The sequence below is a fragment of the Callospermophilus lateralis genome, chromosome 1, assembly GCF_048772815.1.
Source record: "Callospermophilus lateralis isolate mCalLat2 chromosome 1, mCalLat2.hap1, whole genome shotgun sequence".
In the NCBI taxonomy this organism is placed as follows: domain Eukaryota; kingdom Metazoa; phylum Chordata; class Mammalia; order Rodentia; family Sciuridae; genus Callospermophilus; species Callospermophilus lateralis.
In genome coordinates this window covers 38041406-38055563 of record NC_135305.1, presented here as the reverse complement: position 1 = coordinate 38055563, position 14158 = coordinate 38041406, and the positions used below count along the sequence as shown (strand labels likewise).

General features: G+C 30.0%; 1 protein-coding gene across 3 annotated transcripts in view; it reads right to left on the bottom strand.

Moving 5' to 3' along the window:
- Window positions 1–14158, bottom strand: part of Phf14 (PHD finger protein 14) — a 189904-nt gene that overhangs the window by 84693 nt on the left and 91053 nt on the right. The gene's annotated exons all lie outside the window — the stretch shown is intronic.

The window sequence follows — 14158 nt, the reverse complement described above, 5'->3', positions numbered from 1 at the left end:
ATTTTCTACTAGCATCTTGGCCAAAGCAACAGAGAATGACAATTGTCTCTTAGATATTACCTGGACAAATGTCGCAGCACCATTAACACATGGAATAGTAACAACGCCAAGTTACTTAATGAGATAAATGAGCAAGACTATAACGCCCAACTCCTTTAGAAATTTTCTCTGTATTCAAAATTCAAGACTTCTTACATGATGGTCTTCTAATGTATTTACTCAGCAGGGCACATTTTAACTATAAATAGCAAAGTCCTTATATGTTATTTGTAATTGAAAGTATGAGAATATACATTCACAATGCATACTATTCTTATAAGTTTTAATGATCTAGAGAACAGTTGTTTTAAGGAATTAAATAAAATAAAAGAAAGCTAAAAGATTCCTAAATAGAGTATAAACCCTTCTATTTGGGACATTGAGACAAAAAAACGGCAGTTAATGTCTGTCCAAAAAAAAACTAACTCTAATTACTACTATACTGTTCATAGAAGTAACAGTCTTCTATTGAAAAAGTTACTCTATAGGGTGATATGGAACAACTGATGGCATACAGACTGAGAAATTTTCAATTCCTTTAAATGAAACTACAACTTTTAAGAATATTTGTATAATTCCAAGGGAGAAAACACCAAAATTATGTTTAGTCAAACACTATCTGATGTACTTTTTTAAAAAGTGAGATAATATCAAACATGCACATGCAAAATAAATTCTCATTTATTTTGTTTTTTAAATAAAACTGTATGACATGGGCCACAGAAATTTCCCATCAACAATAAAACTGAAAATCTAATGATGCAAAAGTCTTACCAAATGTATTTGGGCAAGTTACTTTCTCTATCCAGCTACACTTATAAGACAAATTAGTTCTGCAACAGTTGCTGATGGACAAGTTTATGACAATTATTCCTAGTAGAAATGTTTCTCCCCAAAGTTAAAAGGGAATTGTCTGAGCCTATTCACACTTTGTTTCCTATTAGAGTCAACTCTTGTAATATATATACAAAGTGAAAATCAAAAGTACTCTTTCTGTATACTTTTTCATGTAGTAGATAATGCTTTCTTCATTACATGTAGTCTATATAATAACTAAAACAAAGCTTTCCTGATTTATTGGCATGTCATTTATAATCAAAGGTTATTAGAAAGGAAAAAGAGGAGATGAGGACATTAGAGGAAAAAGTTAATTTTAAAGAAAAAACATTTTTGACAATAGAATTGTATGATTTTGTATATTATAGTTAACATACAATGTAAAAAGGGGAAAGGTACATTTCTAAAATATTTTTATTATTCTACATTAAAAACAGATTCTAATTATAGAATTCAGTACTTGGTCACTCTTCCCCTACATTCCTATCCTAACTCTGGTTTCTTTTTAATGAAAAAAGGGAAAGTCAGCAAAACAAAATGCCACCATTAAATCATTTTGCAACATTTTGTGTCAAAAATGTAATGGGAAATGCACACATCAAGGGAAAGGTTACTGTTCTTCCAGAACATCTTTTCACTTGGTTCATGGTTCATCCTTCTACATAACTGTGCAGGCACTACTGATGGCTTTCTCTCTCAGCTTAATGTGGCATTTGAAGGATTATGGCATTTTCAGGAAACCACAGTGCACTGATTTTAGTGGTTATCTGGCTGAAAGTGATGCTGAGATTTAGAATAACTGCTCTGTTTATGTGCAGTGGTAAAAGCCAACTACTGAGCTATTTCACAATGTCAACCTAATTTCTGGTTATGTATTTTCTTAATAAAACATAAAGTCATTCTAGAGAGAACAGAATTAGAGGAAACTCCTTTTGAAAGGAAGTCTACTATATATTTAGATACACTATATTTAGTTTTAAATCCCATTAAGTACAGTAAGATATAAAGAGCTAACTCAGCAACTGGTAACTTTGATTCATTTCAGTTTAAGATAAATTTAATTGCTCCTTGAACCTATTGCACACTTAAGAATTAAAATGAAAAGCATCCTTATGTGACATACTTAAAATAGCAGCTGTATACAGTAAATATAAGAAATGTCATAAATATTTACCCAGACAATGTAAGTCATGTTATTTATAAACATCCTATTTAAAATCTTGATTTATTTTATTTTGTAAAAAAGGACAAACTTTTCAAGTGAAAATAATAAAAAATAAATAAAATAATAAATAAAACATCTTTTACTATAAACCATTTCTCAGACTTAAGATTCCTTAGTAATAAATAAAAGTGACTGCCTTATTATTAAAAAATATTTTTCTATAAAATCAAAATTAGAAAAAACATTACAAGTTAATAATATTATTAAACATATCACTACTTGTGGGTTTATGCTATAAATTATTCAGAATTACTTATATGTGGGTAACGTTTTACATTTTCATATTTCTTTCTCTTCCTTATCCCTGTAATAGTACAAAATCATGTAATATGAGAATTAAAAGATTCTTAATTCAATCTAATTCTTTTTGTTTCTTGAGCCACATCTCTAGCCATTTTTATTTTATATTTTTGAGCCACAACTCTAGCCGTTTTTATTTATATTTTTAGACTCGGTCTCACTAACTAAGGGCAATGCTAAGTTGCTAAGCCTGACTTTAAACTTGTGACTCTCCTGCCTTAGCCTCCTGAGTCAATGGAATTATAGGCATGCATCACCATGCCCAGCTAGCATTGTGCATTTTATGAATGAGATAACTGGTTCCCAAAGAGCTTATGTGCATTCCTTATAGTTATACAGAACTGCTACAGAGCCCTACCAAAATTTTCAAACTCCAATTTATTTACTGATTAAATTGAATGTAGTGCTTGAAATTGAACCAAAGCCTTATATATGACTGGCAAGAACTTATCACTAAGCCATAGCCCCTGTCCCTAACCTCTCAATTTTAACTCTATGCCTTCTCCCCACATCTTATGCTAGTTGTTGGTGGTTGCTGTTCTTTTGTAGTACTGGGATTTGAACACAGGAGTATCCTACCACTGAGCTACATCTCTAGCCATTTTTTCACTTTTGAGCCAGGTCTAAATTGCTAAGGCTGCCTTCAAATTTGCAATCCTACTTCAGCTTCCCAAATAATTGGAATTACAGGCCTGCACCACAGTGCCCAGCTCCTACTTGCTTATTAATTAAGTTTTCAAGTTAGGTTCATTTTTTGTTCTTTACTATTAAGATAAATATTAAATACTACTGTTGGCCTAAAGGCAAGGTCAGGGAAGAAAGAGACTCTTCTAAAAAGTTAGAAAGTGATCATCCTAGTTTCACTAATTAACAATCTCTCCATATGTATCAACGATATGAAGGGGAAAATTAGTGTTACACTAAATGACACATACCACTTCTGAGAATAAGTGAATAAGGTGACATGTGAGGAAAAATTAAGATTTGGTACATTCTCTTTTCTATTCTTAATGAAAAAACAGAAATATGAAAGTATCTGTTCAAATATCACAGTGTTAATTAAAATATAGACTTCTATATATAAAGTAGCAGTTAATACCAAAAGCATTTTAATACCTGAACAAGATCACCCTAAAGGTGAGGCTATATAAAGTCTGCATGCTGAAGACAGAATCAATTTAATGGTGTAAAACTTCTCAACTGAGGAACAAATTGACATTTCTTTTATGAAGATTCTGAAATAGACAATGTTCTTTATTTGCTAAGCTTACTAAATTTCAAAGGTTAGCAATTGTCTATTGCCTTGCATTGTACCACTCATTTAAATGACCCCTTGTCTCAAAAAATACTACTAATAATATTGAACCCTCAGATTACAGGTAATGAAAAGGCTGAATATATGTGAGATACACTGGTTCTACAAATTTTATTGACAAAATGCAAACACAGTGTGCTTGTAATCTGGCTTTTTTTTTTTTGTATAACATAGTTAATTCAAATAATCAACTCTAAATTTTTACATCATTAATCCTGTATACTTTTTTTCAATCTACAATTAAAACAATGGTGTGCTATTCTTCAAGACAAAACAAAAGGATGACATACGTATTTAGGAAATAAATGGCTACAATTAAAATTACTAATAACAAAAATGTGAGAGTACATGAAATCACAGATTTCCCCAACAGCTTATTTAATAAATATATAACATTAAATATATATAGTGTATCGATAAAATATGGACACATGTGCCATTTTAATAATATGCATATATAACATAAATACAATGTAACTATATTCATATTTCACTGAAATATTAATATATCTTAAATTGTATGGAAAAGGTGTAATGTTGCCAAAAAACATCCCACAGGTAAGCATCTACAAAGAAGTTCTGTTATTAGGGCTGTGATCCTTATTCAATATAAAATGTAATAAAGAATTATTTAATGATATTTATTTTTCACTTTATAAAGTTAAAACAGGTAAGTAGTTAAAACATTTTAATAAATCTGTTTAATACCAAAGCAAACCAAATAGCATGCTTAAGAGAATAAAGATTACAGCACTGAAGACTCAAAGAACATCAAATGCACTCTGGAAAGCCATTATTAAGAAAATAACAGTGTCAGATATGATCATGAAAAGGCTGTCGGTTAGCCCATAACAAATACATATATAAAAACAAGTCTTATTCAACTAAGCAAATGAAATATAAATTATGCTGAGACTAGAATGTGGAGCCACACTGCCCAAGTTCCAGTTCTGCCACTTTCTAGCAATGAACTTTTAGGAAGATACTTGATATCTCTATATGTTCATTTCCTCTTCAATTCAATGGTAATAATAATGCTGTCCACCTCATTGGGTAGCTAGATGATTTAAGATGTACAGATAAAATGCCTGACACATTGTAAACATCAGGTGAATAACATAGTTATTCCATCAAGTTTATTAGGGTTATTCTTTTTTATATATATAAAACATTCACCATTTCCTAACCACTATGCCATACCCTTTACTTACATTATCTATTTAATGCTTCAAACAACCTATGCAGTAAGAATTAATGTTTATTGGTATTTTACAGGTAAGGAAATTAACCTACAGGGAAGATAAAGGTGGAGTTCACCAATACCAAACACAGGTTTTAAACCCAGAAGACTGATTATAAATCTGTACATTTTAATCATTCATATACAATATTGCTTCCTCAAATACAGATACTTTAAAATTTAATAAAATCTAGACTCTTCATATAAACTTAACAGGCTATCTGTTTAATGTCTTTTTAGAAATATCAAGTTGAATAAGGAATAAAATGGGATTATTTTTTCACTTATTTTAAAAGACTCACTTAAGCATTTATTTAATTAGAAGTGCCTTACTGAATTTGAGAGAATTCTTTGAAACAAATATAATTTATACATAATCAGAAAGATATTTACAGTGTAAACAGAAGGCAATTACACTTTATTATTACTAGGAAGAAAAAAAAAGGGGGATCAGGAAAAAAATAGACTGGGCTATCAGGAGCCAGTTACAAAGGACATGTGCAATGGTAGCTGGAGTTGGAGATGGCATAAGGACTGACAGCAAATAGGCACAACACTTTGTAAGGTGATAGAAATGCTCTAAAACTGAAAGCTGAACAACTCTACACATTTATTAAAAATCATTAAGCTCCACAGTTAAAACTGGTAAAATTTTATGGGATGCAAATTAGATACCAATGGAGTTCAAACAACTTCTTATATGTCAAAGAAAACAAGTATTCTGAAATGACTTGCTTTCTACTGCCCCAGCTAAATGAGACAGGGCAACTAGAAAACTGGCTTATTTGAACAGATTTAATCAAGAAAAAATAATCACATACTACATTATTAGACAGGGTCATATAAGCAACCTGGAAAGATATACAACTCAAAGTATGTTTTCATATAAGAGCTTGTAACCAAATATAAACAAATAGATAATGTGAACTTGGGAACCTCTAATAATATGATCTTTCACTATAAGAGATGGTTTATTAGACCTTACAGATGACTTAGCCTAAAGTTCTTTTCTAATAAGAAAACAGATGCACAGGGACTAAGTAACCTTGCCTAAAAGAAGTGGCATGTGACAACCTTGAACTACTTGAGATCTCCTTAATTCCCAGTGAAATAAACAATTACTACAAAAATAAGGAATTATTAATTAATCAAAAAGACAACGAACATGAGGTCATATAATACTGACAAGAACAATGAAAGAAGTAATACTGACGTAGTCTTAGAAGAAAACATACTCCAAAACATTATAGGAAGCAGAAAAGTCTTAAGCAAATAATTGTAGGGAACACCCAAGAAAGGGACATGACTAAAGAAAAGACAATGGTGCTGATACACAGGAAAGAAGTAACTGACAAGCTGGATAAAATGAATAAATTCCTTGAAAAACACAACTTACCAAAATGGACACAAAATGAAAAAATAAAATCTCAGTATCTATTTTTTGAAAAAGATTAACTGAAAACTTTCCCATAAAACTCCAAGTCAAGACAGTTTGAAAATTTAAGGAAAAATGTGACAAAATAATATTTTAAATAAGTGTTTTAAAATCAAATTATTAGATGGAATAATTTCCACAGTCTTTGAGAATACCAGTATTTCTTCATAGACAATCCTTGGTAGAGACTCTAAAAAATAAGAAATTAGCAGAACAATATTTGCAGGAAAAGACATGCCAAGCAACTCAGTGAGACTGTGTCTCTAAATGAATTACAAAATAGGGCTGAGGATGTGGCTCAATGGTCAAGTGTCCCTGAGTTCAATCCCCAGTATCCCCCAAAATATACATATTATCAAAGAAAATCTAAACATATGACCAGAAGGGGTTTATACCAATATTGTAAGGTTGATTCAACTTTTGAACTCTCCCTGGGACAGGGTAGGGAAGAGTATGAGGGCTATAAAAGTGCATCTTTTTGTCAAAATTGACAAATCTATTCCCTTAATTTAATGCTATTCATTCTATGTAACTTTTGATTCATTCTGTGCTATTCAATCTATGTAACATAACTACTGAACTTGGTAGACTTACTCTTTGCAGTAGTTTGGGTTGGCAATCTTGAAACTGCTTTCTTTGTATTATAAATATGGGGATAGCTAAATAGATTGCCCTAAGATCTAAAAGTTAAGAGAACATTGGACAAGACAATTCACAAATATTAATTAGTGAAAACAATATTTCCTTAAAATTATTTATATGTTTTGTTATTTCATCATAACTTTCGAAATTTATAACTCTGGGTAAAATTGAACTGTTTTTTGTTTCATTTTGTTTTTCCAAATTAATTTATGTTGTCTGGTGTTAAAAACTCAAAATGAAGCACAAATGATAGTTTCTATGTAGATTCACCCTTGTATTTTTTAATTGACTTAATCTTTTATAATCTAGATATAAGCTAGTCAGACTCTAGTCCATGAAAATATCTGTTTTAAAAAGTGTATCAGCAAGGATGATGTATTATAAGTCAAAGTACCTATAACATTTGTTCTTTTTCCCTGCTCATCTTTGATTTTAAAAGTGGGGGAGGGGATCTTTGCTAATCCCTGCATAGACTGATTTCTTTACACATTCTAGCACTATTGACATGTTAAATATTGGCATTCTTAGAATTTTGTTATTAAGCTGTTTAAATTAAAAAGTGCAACTTTCTAAAGTTGATACAATCAAATGGGCAGGATTTCAAAAACAATAATAAAATAAATCCTCCAACTAACATAACCCATAAGGTAATTTCTTCTCTTTTTCCCCCCCAGGAATTGAACCTAGGGGCATTGTTTGTTTGTTTATATCAATCCCCTGGGTCTTGCTTGCTTGCTTGCTTGCTTGATTGATTGATTGATTGATTGATTGACTGGTGCATGCCAGGGATTGAACACAGAGGTGCTGTGCTTAACCACCTAGCCACATCCCAGCCCTTTTTATTTTTACTTTTTGAGACAGGGTCTCACTAAGTTGCTCAGGGCCTCCCTAAATTGCTGAGGCTGGCTTTGAGCTTGCAATTCTCCTTACCTCAGCCTCCAGAGCAGCTGGGATTATAGGCATGCACCACTATGCCCAGATTCCTTTTTTAAAGACAAGAAAAGGTTTAAAAAGCAACCATTCATTAAGCAAAAGGGAAACTTGTGAACATTCTCTCAAAATAGGGATGTCATTATATTAGAATGGAGCAGAAATAAATGTTTCTAATTTTACCTTAAGTATTAGATAATACCATTGTTTGTTCAAACAGATTAGAATTTCCTTGAAAAGCTCTTGCTTTTACAACAGTTACTTAAAAAATAATGTAAAATGTCAAGTGTTAAAAATCCAAATAAATACAGTTTCAAAGAGGTCATAGTCATATTTCTTTGTTTAAATCTTCAAAGAGGGCTGAGGTTGTGGCTCAGTGGTAGAGCGCTTGTCTACCATGTGTGAGGCACTGGGTTTGATTCTCAGTATCACATAAAAATAAATAAATAAAATAAAGGCATTGTGTCCATCTAAAAATAAAAAGAAAAATTATATAAAAAAAGAATATTACCACTTATTAAAAAATAAACAAACAAGCCTTCAAATAATTTCTAATGATTTGTGCTTGCTTCGACAGCACATATACTAAAATTTCTAATGATTCATCTATTATGAACTTAGACTGCTCTTTCCTTTTGATGTGAACATTGTTAAATTGTTGAGCAGCAAACTTCGGGCTATGAGTTAGAGGATATCCATAGGTCTTCAGAGACATCTTGTTATATTGCCTTTTTTAAGTGAGTTGGGACAAGAACAAAGCTGATAACAATGCTTTTAAAATATTTTCCCGGAGAAAAGCCCAGATCAACCTATATTAGAAATAATAGTATCCAAATTTGAGAAAAGGGTTATGTCACACAGATTGCAAGGGTGATGTGAGGGGATATTCAAAATCCAAGCTTTTGAAAGAATCCTTTTACAAAATAATAGCAGTCAACGACTTAGAAATTCAAGATGGCAGGGTGCAAGAGCACACAGCTATAATTCCAGGGACTCAGGAGGCTGAGGCAGGAGGATTCTGAGTTCAAAGCCAGCCTCAGCAACTTAGGAGAGCCCTAAGGAACTTAGCAAGACCCTATCTCAAAATAAGAAATTTTAAAAACAACAACAACAAAAAAGGGCTGGGGATGTGGCTCTGTGCTTAACCCCTGGGTTCAATCCCTGGTACCAAAAAAAAAAAAGAAAAAAGAAAAGAAATACAAGACAAAATGAAATAACCAAAAGAAAAAAACCTATCCTGGAAATTGTTGATAGAGATAAAAAAGAGAAATAAATAAGTTTATCCCAAACTATGTGCAGAAAATGTGCATTTTTAATGCATATGAAATGTATTAGAATATATAAACCACTTTTAGACCCATATTTGTTTCTTAGTTTTAAATTATAAGTATCTAAATAATAAACAATTGTAACATTAATTTATAATCACATGATATTTGCACAAGAATACACTGTTTTATTAAATATACTATTAAGAGTGATTACTGGGGCTGGGATATATATAGCTCAGTGGTAGCCCACTTGCCTAGCATGCATGAAACTCTGTGTTCATTCGCCAGCACTGCAAATGAATTATTAAAACAAAAAGTGATAAACTATTAGTAATTATGTGATTATCATATGATAAACTATTACTTGCTAGTAATCTAGCAGGTCTTTAATCAAAATAAAATAACTTTAAAAAATTCTACCAAATGTGTTCTTGAAATAGATAAACTAGGTTCCATTTTCTGTATGTTTCTATGGTACAGGGGATTTAGCCCACAGTACTCTACCACTGAGCTATATCCCCCAAATTCTTTTTGAGACAGGGTCTTGCTAAATTGCCAAAGCTGGTCTTAAACTTATGATTTTCCTGTCTCAGCCTCCACAGTGACTGGGGTTAAAGGCATGCACACCTGGCTTCATTTACAATGTCATTTAAATATTCACCTTTATGATCTGCCATTCTGTAAAAATAGCATCAAAATTTATAACCAATTTTAGCTTTACTATCAATCTAATCAAATCTCAGGAAGTAAACCCCTTTAATTATGACCCAGGCCATTTAAAAATATCTTTACCAATTAGAACAAAAAAATTAATTTACAATAAAAAGAATCAGAATAATTATAGAGACTAATATTTAAAATAAAAATCTAGTATATATTATTTCTTGTTGGTGTTTCTAACAGTTTATGATACAAATTAGTTTGGGGGAAAAACATTAAGAAGTCAGATATTTAAAATATGAAATAAATAAAAATGCTAACCACATTGCTTAGAGAGCAAATTAACATGCTAACCTTGTACGTAACCAAAATGATTCAATAAAATGTAATTTGCCTTATACTCAAATAAGGGGAATCTAGAAAGCATTTAATAGTGTGGAATTAGTTGTAAAAGTGAATAGCTTCACAGATCATTTCCTAACCTTAATGTTTCTCAAAAATGGCTATAATACAAATAAAATTAAAGATAGTATTTGAGAAAACTCACTGAATCTAGAGTTCTTAGTTTTAGAAACCCTTTTATCTCTAACCTATGGTTTTTTATTTTAAGTAATAAAATGTGTCACGTTGAATTTACATAATTAAAATAAAATATGAGGTTTAAAAGTTTAGACTTATTCCTGATATGACATCTAAATAAAAACTTATGGAGAAGAAAGGCTATCTAGCTATCTCTAAAATCTATCTTTTGAAAATCAAAAGTGTTCAAAAAGAACAATCACTTCATTTCTACTCTTGCATAGGTGCATGAATTATTTAAAATGTGTGTTTATTTTCTTACCTTGTCATAGGAAAAAAGAACCCATTAGACTTTAGTGACATTGTAAAGTCTTTTAAATATTTTCATGAAAAATTTATATTTAGTGACTCAATTTTCTCTAGGATTAAATTAAAATTGTAAAATTTTTTAGGGTTGCAGCAAAAATATATGGAGTCTGTTTATTAGGCATTTATCATTCATTTATCAAGGACTTACTGAACACTAAATGTAGAAACAAAAATAAGTTATCATTAAATGGGGCCATACTTCTCACAAAGAATACGTCTCTCAAAATAAATAAATGCCTGAAAAAGATCTCACAGTTCTAACACAGAGTATCAATTTGGCCTTTAGCATTTAAATTGCATATTTATAAGGACATAAAGGAATCTATTTTTAATGGAAAATTTTGCAAAAAAAATTTAAATTAAATTTAAAAAGCAGATGGAAAAAGTGAAACAATATTTTAAAAAATTCCATAAGACATTATAAAAATCATCTTCCTCTTAATGACCTTGATAATTTTCAGATTTCCCAAATCTGAACCATTTATTCTTATCATTTTAGAGAACATGTAAGGATGTAGTCAAAATTCCCTTTGTCCCCTAAATACTAGAAATAAGTTTATATAAAAACAGGATACATACACTTTCTGAAAGGTTAAAAATCAGTATTTATTACTAATGAAAATATATTTACCAATTATGAACCACATTTATCACAAGCATGTATGTATCCTTTGTATCACCAATGTCACTGTCCTAATATTTTACAAAGAAAATATTTTATCATCACTTAGCAGTTATTCATGATTTGATCATGTATAACATGGGGAAAAAATAAGGCACAGAAATGCTAAATTCTTTGTCAAAGATCTGAGATAAGCTGTAGCAAAAAAATAAGTTGGATCCTACTAATTACAGTTTACTGATAAACTGCACACAATTTCCCAATTATATAAAGAAAATAAATTCACATAAACATATACAAATAACTGAAACAACAAGAATAATAACGAATATGAATTTTCCATATAGCTTGAATTACATAGAGAAGTGTGGTTTCAAAATCAAAGATGTTAAAGAGAAGGTTCTCCTAAGTTGCAGACATTATTTTAAAGAAACTTGAGGAAACACAGAAAACATATTTAATAAAAGATTACTATAATCAAAAATGTTTAATTTTATAGAGAACCAACAGATAAACACAATGAGTATATCTCTGACCTTCCACTGAAATATATTTTTATAGAAAATAAAGCCTTATTTAAAATATTTTAAAGTTAAAAAAGAATATGTATACATAATACTTAATATACAATGTAATACTTAATATATAATGTAATCATAAAAATATGAATTTTAGGGGGACTATTTTCAAGCAATAATGGTGTTAACTCCAAATGAAATGTAATGTTAGGGAAAATGGCAGATATTAGCTATACAATTGTTTTTATTAAACACATGAAATTCTATGCAAAATAAAATTCTTCTTTAATCCAGGAGCAATAGTGCTTAAACTAAATATTTAAAGAAAAATCATATTATAACCATAAAACACTTTATGGAATTGTTTTATATCTATCTTCTCTTTTTCTCAGAAATATTATAATAAAAACATTTAATTTCCTTTTCATTACCTTTAAAAATCTTTGCAAAAAATTTATGATGCTATCCTTTTTATGAGGCAACCAAGGAAAGGGACTTTGTATATCCATCATTTCTAGGTTAATAAAAATATCTTTACCTTCCAAGAAGACTTTCATTAAATTCCTAATACTGACATGTTTTAATCATGCAATTAGGAATGAAAATTTTACAACAGAAACTAATGAAATAAATAAGAAAGGCAAATATTATTCAAAAATTTTCTAAAGATTATAAGAAAAATGGTACCTACTTTTTTTCAAGACACCTAAAATATAGTGGGTTGGAAATGCCCTATTATAAAGTGCTTTTTGAAATATAAGCTATATTTATTCCCTAGGTTAGATCAAATATAAGCAAAAAATAACATAAAAACTAGTAAAAATGTTTAGACTCCACAGTAAAAGGGCCTGAAACAATCTAGTATTTCAAAAAAAATGAATGAAGATAGACATTGGTATAGATTCAAATAATTGAAAAGAAGATTACGAGTTTTTAACTGCGATTTCAAATTAATCATGCTCCTCAACCCTATCCCCAACCTCAATGGCATTTCCCTTGATTGAGTTTTATTATGTAATATTGTAATTTTTTAGTTTTTTTTTGTAATTTTATGTATACCATTATATTATACTTAAGCTTGGGATTTCATTTTGACATAATTCATAGTATAATCAGAATTATACATATATATCTCCTGAATTCAGAACTACTCTAATTAAATATAAATGAATTTCATCTTCATGACAACTCCCACAAGATTCTGCATCAACTACATAAAAGAAAACAGACTTTCTTACTTTGTTGAAGCACTTTGTATTCCTTCACTGAAATCTTTACCTTCTCCTTATCTTTCTTAGTGATAATATAAAAAACTAATAGATTTTAAAACTTTCTGCCTTTATTTGATGAAGACAAAAGAAATTATATTCTTAATGACTAAAACATAGAACATCATTTTTAAAGTAGATATTTAAAATCACATAATTATACTAATATATTTATTTCATCAACATAAGTTTATTCTTTTTTAAGTGTTTAATTTTCTGTCCTTAGTCAACTCTGTAGGACTTTACCAAGACAATTTTTAAAAGAAATCAGACAGAGTTCTCTCACAGTGCTACAAGAACTCTGCCACTGTTGCTTCGAAAAACTGATGTCTCTTAAATTAACTTTTTTTTGTTAACCACCCACACCAGCAAACTGAGTACTTTCTTCATTTCAGCAAGATGCAAATGGCTAAAATTAGAAATCTCTGGGCCCTCAGGAATAGTCATTGTACAGCATCAGCTAAGCTTCCTGATTAGTATTATGCTTGATTTAAAAATAAAAAAGTACCCAAACAAAACAAAAAAATAAAGAAGAAAACAAAACAAAACAAAATCTATCTAGGCCATCTTTTCACCTTTCTTTATTTCATAAGAGAGAAGCATTTAACACATTCATTTTGGTAGGCAATAAGGAAGTGCTAATGAAGTTCTTGCCAATAAAATAAAGTCTGTCTTATTGTTGGTTACCTTAATAAACTTCAACTTTTATAATAAGTAAGAGCGTATTAACTTTATGATCTTATGAGATAAAACAATAATCTCAATACAAAGTGTTTAAGTCAAATTACTTTTGTGGCCTCTTTATAAAAATACTGTCAACTTCTCTTGTGAAGAGAAAATTAATTCTCTTGTGTTCAAGATCCAGATTATCACTCTTATTTACATCTAAATCCAGAATATAACTGTGTGTGCAAAGTTAATCAGTAGATGAAATCTGTTTCTGAAACATTGTTCTAAGTAAGATTTTT